General features: G+C 37.5%; 1 pseudogene; it reads left to right on the forward strand.

Moving 5' to 3' along the window:
• The first annotated feature begins 2,917 nt into the window (after positions 1-2,917).
• LOC122735939 lies at positions 2,918-3,359 on the forward strand (annotated as a pseudogene).
• The last annotated feature ends 3,097 nt before the right edge of the window (positions 3,360-6,456 follow it).

Here is a 6,456-nt window from a genome sequence, read left to right on the forward strand (position 1 = left end):
AACAATTGGACAATAATAGGAAAAACAGGAATGTTAGAGCTATTCATTAGTTTCAAAGGATACCCTTTGTGACTCTAGATGTGTAAAGCAAATAGGTCAGAAGCCCAAGTGGCTCCTTTTCTCTACATCTTTACTGGCCCTGTGTAAATTAAAGCAAAGAAATCAAATTATTTTTACTCTATCCTAACATATGATATTTTAAGCTTAGTGAAGTGAAAAAATTCAAAGTTATGTTTCCACCAAAAGTGAGAGTTTAGACCCATTTGCAGATATGAGGCATTTTAGACAATGGAAAGTATTCTGCCATGGTTAATCATAGAGCTTGCTATGACTCAGTCCTTCTCTAAAGATGAATCTATTGGAGTATAAAATGTTATGTCCTATGGTCACTTTCTTGCCATAATAATTTTGTAAGGAAACTCTGCATTGCAATAGTGAGCACTGTGGCTATAAAAAGCAAAGTGTTCAAGAAAAATCAATTCTTTATATGGTTTTCTCATAAGAACATATCTAAATATCCCAGTCCCTTAAAAATTTAGAAGTCTCACTTCAATAAATATGTGTAAGCTAGATTTTTAAATGAAAAGCAATATTCAAAAGTGTGATAAAAGTGATTATAATGTGATGATCAAGTTAACCTAAAATGCAGCTCTGATCATATCACTGCCCATTCAATAAACTCCAGTGCTTCTCAATTACTTCCAGCATCAAATATAAAATCTTCTGTTTGGCTTTGAAAGCCCTTCATAATTTATGCTCTTCCTACTTTTTTTAATCTTCTTAAATCTTACTCTCTTCTCACACTCTATGAACTAGTGACACTGGCTTCCTTACTTTTCATGTCATAAGACACAATCTCCCAATTCTGGAAATTTTCACTGGCAATCCTCCATACCTGCAAAATTCTCCCTCTTTATCTGCATCTCTTCTGTAAATAGTTATTTGCATGTTTTCTCTCTAATTAGAATGTGAACTCCTTGAGAGCAGGAAATGTTTTTTGCCCTTTTTATATCCAAAACTTCTGCAAAATACCTGGCACATAGTAGGTACTTAGTAAATGCTAGTTGACTGACTAATATCCAGGGTATGTGTGATGACAAAGAGGTTACATAATCATTTAGCAAAATCAAGGGATAACAGTTAAGTAACTGTATAGTGCATCACAAATATCCAAGAAATATAATACAACACCCCATTTACTGAAAAGAGTACTGGTCTTTGTTAGCATCAGAGTTTCTGTGTTTATATCTCACCTCTGATACATATATACTACTTTTGTGATCTTAACTCAGATAAAAGCAGAAAGAGAAGTCATTTAACCTCTTTCTGCCTCAGTTTACTGTTCTGCAAAAAATTATATTTCAAATACTCATGGGATTGTTATGAGGAAAATATTTGGTAGACTTTAAAATGACATATAAGTTATTGTTATAATTTAAACAATCATGATAGTGATAACAAAGATGATGTAAACTAAACTTTCTTACCCATTTTTGTGTCATAGACCCTTTTGGCACAAACACTTAAGCTGGGTCAGGGATACAGAATGAACTAAAGCCAAAGCAGTGTATCCATGCAAGAAGAGTTATAGATCCAGCATTAACAGGCTAGAGGCTATATAACCTGCAGTGATTAATAAGAGTTATAAGCCTAAAGCTCTGTTACTCAGAGTTTGTGGAACCTACAAGATATTAGACATACTACATCTCTAACCAAGGGAAATCCTGTAGTTATGTCACCCACACCCAAAAAAGCTTGGAAACTTGCAAACAAACAAACCAGAAAGGTAGAGATCACAATATTTCTATATCAGATCACTTATGGCATGCTGAAAGCTTGCCTCTTCCTAGGCAGTCATGTATGAGATCCTTGAAGAACACAGAAAAAAGCAGCAGCAAAAACCCAGAAAATACAAATTAAAATGAATTAAGGTCCCGCAGTTCCCTCCAAGAGTTTTCGGAGACAGGCCATGATTCAAATCCCAAAATTCAGGAAAGAAAGCCAAAAGAATAAGTAAATAAAACTGAATCCCCATCATAAAAAGCTATTATGAAGCCAAGAATACCTGACAGAAATACAAAAGAGTACCTCCAAATATCCATAAGCAAAGCCTCAAAGAAAATACAACAAAGTCGACTGGAATTCCTGAAGGAAATGAAGCAGGAGTTTATCAATGAAATGATATTCTCAGAAGAATAGATTGGAGGAGCCATGTGAATCCAGTGCCATCTTGGGCACCAGGCATGGGGAAATTGGGGTGAAGGGGAAAGGGAGGAGGAAAAAGAGGGAGTGGGGTCCTCCATCCTTACTCCTACCTTCCTGGGTCCCTTTTGCCTTAGGCCCCTGAGTGGACCACCTTCCCTGAGGCCGCTCTCATGTGCCCAGGCCTGAGGCTCGCTGGCCCTAGCCCCTGCCCTCAGCGTCAGCTGGGCCTCCCGGGCTCCTGTAGCCCTCTGTGTAAATGCCACTTGGCACTTGGCTGTGCCCTCCCTGGGCACAGCTACCCTGGGGCCATCCCTGCAGCTTCACCCCCTCAGGCACCCTCCTACGTGGACCCTGACCCTACCTAACTGAAACCTAGAGGAACAGCCTGAGACTCCCAGCCAACCCTCTTGGGCTCCTGTCAAGAGGTCCTAGTACTCTAAATTTGTGTTTTAGATGTTTGAAATCCAAAACCAGCTCCTGAGGCATCCCAAGCAAATCCTGGATTTTGTCCTTTTACCCAGTTCTCTTTCCCCTCATGTACAGTAACATTTAAGGGAAAGGTCAGGGACAAAACCACTTCATAGGACCTGAAGATTGGACAGCTGCAAGCAACCTTTGAAGTGATCTAGTTAATGTTCTTGGTTTTGTCTGGAGAGACGTGAGGCCACTGCTGAAGTGACACCTATTCACACAGCTCTTTGGCTTTGCCCCTCACCCCCTGAGAATGTACACCTGTGCCAAGTTCATTTCTACCCCTGCCCTTATGAGGAGAAGCTCTTACCTGGAGAGTAGACCATTCGTTATCTGCACTGGTGCTAAGACTGCCAGAGGTGCAGACAGAGGAGAACCTCAGCATTTTGGTAGCATCAGGTCCCTCGACTGCGCTTGTGCCCAGATGTGGATTCCAAACTAGCACTGTCTCAAGGGACATTGATCCAGCAGCCAAGTTCATAGGGGCTGGGGCTGCCACTGTAGTGGTGGCTGGTTCTGGAACTGCAATTGGGACTGAGTTTGGATGTCTCATCATTGGTTATGCCAGGAATTCCTCCCTGAAGCAGCAGATCTTTGCCTACATCATTCTGGGCTTTGCCCTGTCTGAGGCCCTGGGACTCTTTTGTCTGATGGTGACCTTCCTCATCTTCTTCAACATGTGATGGAACTGTTTCTGTTTCCCAACATTTATGACCATTCCTCTTCCTCCTGGTCCTTCCATGTCTCTTTCAGCCTTTGTGTACCTCCCCTTCCATCTCACCAGGCAGCCCTGGGGAAAGCAATGGGCTCAGGGTTTGACAGAGGTAAGACAAATAAATACTGTATTAATAAAACAAAAAACAAACAAAAAAAGAATAGATTGGAGGAAAAATGAAAGTGCTAGAGAAGAGACTTGGAAGGAGAATACCCAAATAACGAAGTTGAAAATTAGGACAGACCAGAGAGAAGTAAATGGTGATGAGGCAACAAGAAATATTAAAAGAAAATCAAAATATTGAAAAAATAAAAATTATAAGGTACCTCAGGTTAAAAATAGCTAACCTTAAAAACCAATGAAGGAGAAAAACATAATAATCATGGACCTGTTTGAGTCATATATAGCAACAATTTAAAAAAAAACCTGGATATTATTTTCTGCTTTCCCCAAACCTTTATCTTTGTTAACATAGTCTTCTACTCTTACAACAATAATATATGAAATATTATTTTCTCCTATTCCCTCTCCCCTTTCCTCTAGAGCATTCCATTCCAAGCTTCCTTGATTTCCCATCAAGACTTCATGATAGAAAATTGTCCAAGCTCATTGAACAAGAGGAAAATGAAAATAAAAAGAATACACCAGTTACTTACTAAAAGAAACCACAAAATCAAAACCCATAGTAATGTCATAATCAAAATCTGAAGATCATGGGTCAAAGAAATTATATTGCAGACATCCAGAAAGAAAGAACAAAGGGCAGTTAGGTGGCACAGTGGATAGGACACCGGCCCTGGAGTCAGGAGAACCTGAGTTCAAACCTGGCCTCAGTCACTTAACACTGACTAGCTGTGTGACCCTAGGCAAGTCACTTAACCCCAATTGCCTCACTAAAAGAAAAAAAAAAGAAAGAGAACAAGTACCAAGCAACCACAGGATCAGAAAAGATTTGGCACCAACCACTTAAAGAAGAAAAAAGCTTTAAATATGATATTTCAATAGTCATAATATATAAGCTTATAATCAAAAATAACAAACCCAGCAAAACTAACTATAATCATATAGGAAAGGGGGAGGACCTTTCATGAAAGAGAGGTATTTCAAGCATTCCTAATGAAAAGAACAGAGCTGAGTAACAATTGTGAAAATGTAAACATGGGAATCAAGAGAATGTAAAAATATAAAACTCTTTGAGAAACTGGAAGGGGCTCTACAAAGGTTATGTGTGATTAGTATAGTGGCGAAGAAGAAAGAAGTATCCACTCAACATCATGATGCCATCAAGGGTCATAAAAGGAAGGTTAAATAGGACAAAATGTCTGTAGTCTGTTTATTATATTTTAATGACCTTGAAGGAAAGAAAAGAATGCACTAGAGAAAAAGGGTCATTAAAATATAATAAACAGGAAGAAAATATTTTATATAATTTTGTTGTGCAAGGAGATTACATAAACAGAGGAGGGTTTATGAAATGCAGAAATTGCTTGAACCTCATTTCATCTCAACCAATCAAAAGAGGATAGCACACATACAGAAGCATACTTCACTGTAGAGATACAATAATCTCAACAGAGAAATAAGAAGGAATTTGGAGAGGAGAGAATGTGAAAAAGGGTAAAATCAGGAGAGAATAATTATAGGCACAACACAACATGGAGCACAAACTCCATGCAATTAGCATAAATAGTAAAGAAAGGTTTAAGAGGAAAGAAAGGGTAAGATTCCATGATTATTTTCTGAATAACGGAAAGAAGAGTGAAACAGAAGGATCAGAACTAGGTTACATCAACCAGAGATCACTAGTGTTGAGCACATGCCTCTTTTACAATTCTCCTCTTTTTACAGGGAGCATGAGGGAGCATGAGGGAGCAAAGACAAGAAAAACATTAGCAAAAAGGCATATCAAAACCCACAAATAATTGTTATAACCACAAATGTGAATTAGGATAAATTTATGCATGAAATAGGAAAAATAATATTAAAATCAGAAATATTACAAAGTTTTTTAAAAATGATGTTTACAATCCAGCCCCATGAAAAATAGAATTACACAACTAAAATGAGGGGCTGAAGAAAAATCTTTTTACTTCACCTGAAGTATTTTTTTATTAATTTATTAAATAAAACAAGCATTTCCATAACATAGGAGAATTTTTTTTTTTTTTGGTGAGGCAATTGGGGTTAAGTGACTTGCCCAGGGTCACACAGCTAGCAAGTGTTAAGTGTCTGAGGCCGGATTTGAACTCAGGTACTCCTGACTCCAGGGCCAGTGCTCTATCCACTGCGCCACCTAGCTGCCCCAACATAGGAGAATTTTAAAGATGATTGTACATGAAAATACAAATCTATTATGCACAATTTGCTAATCCTTTTAAATGTGTAATAAAGTTTTACATTTTTTTCATTTGTTTTCTTCCCTCCCCCAACCCACTCTAGAGATGGCTACCATTGGACACAAATATATATGTATGTATATGTTTGCATTTTATGTGTGTATGTATATGTATATATATATATATATATATACATACACATATACACACACACTATATGTGTGTAAAATCATTCTATATATTCTTCTATTTATCAATTATTTCACATGATATATAGTATCTTCCTTCATATATCCTTTGTAGTTAATTTTTTATATTTATAATTGTCAAAATGAATTAGTCACTCAAAGTTGTTATTAAAACAATATGGATGTTACTGTATACAATGTTCTATGGGTTCCTTTGTTCTGCTGAGTTCATTCTTCATTATTTTGTGTTCATTATGTTTTGGTTTTGGTTTTGGTTTTTTGGTTTTTTGTGTGAGGCAATGGGGGTTAAGTGACTTGCCCTGGGTCACACAACTAGTAAGTGTCAAGTGTCTGAGATCAGATTTGAACTCAGGTCCTCCTGAATCCAAGCCAGTGTTCTATCCACTGAGCCACCTAGCTGCCCCCATGTGTTTTTTCTAAAATCAACAAGCTGATAATTTCTTTTTTTTAAATACATTTTTATTGAAATCTTCTGTTTCTTACATCATCACAGTTATACCAAATATCTCTCCCCTTCCTC

The sequence above is a fragment of the Dromiciops gliroides genome, chromosome 1, assembly GCF_019393635.1.
Source record: "Dromiciops gliroides isolate mDroGli1 chromosome 1, mDroGli1.pri, whole genome shotgun sequence".
NCBI classification, from domain to species: Eukaryota; Metazoa; Chordata; class Mammalia; order Microbiotheria; family Microbiotheriidae; genus Dromiciops; species Dromiciops gliroides.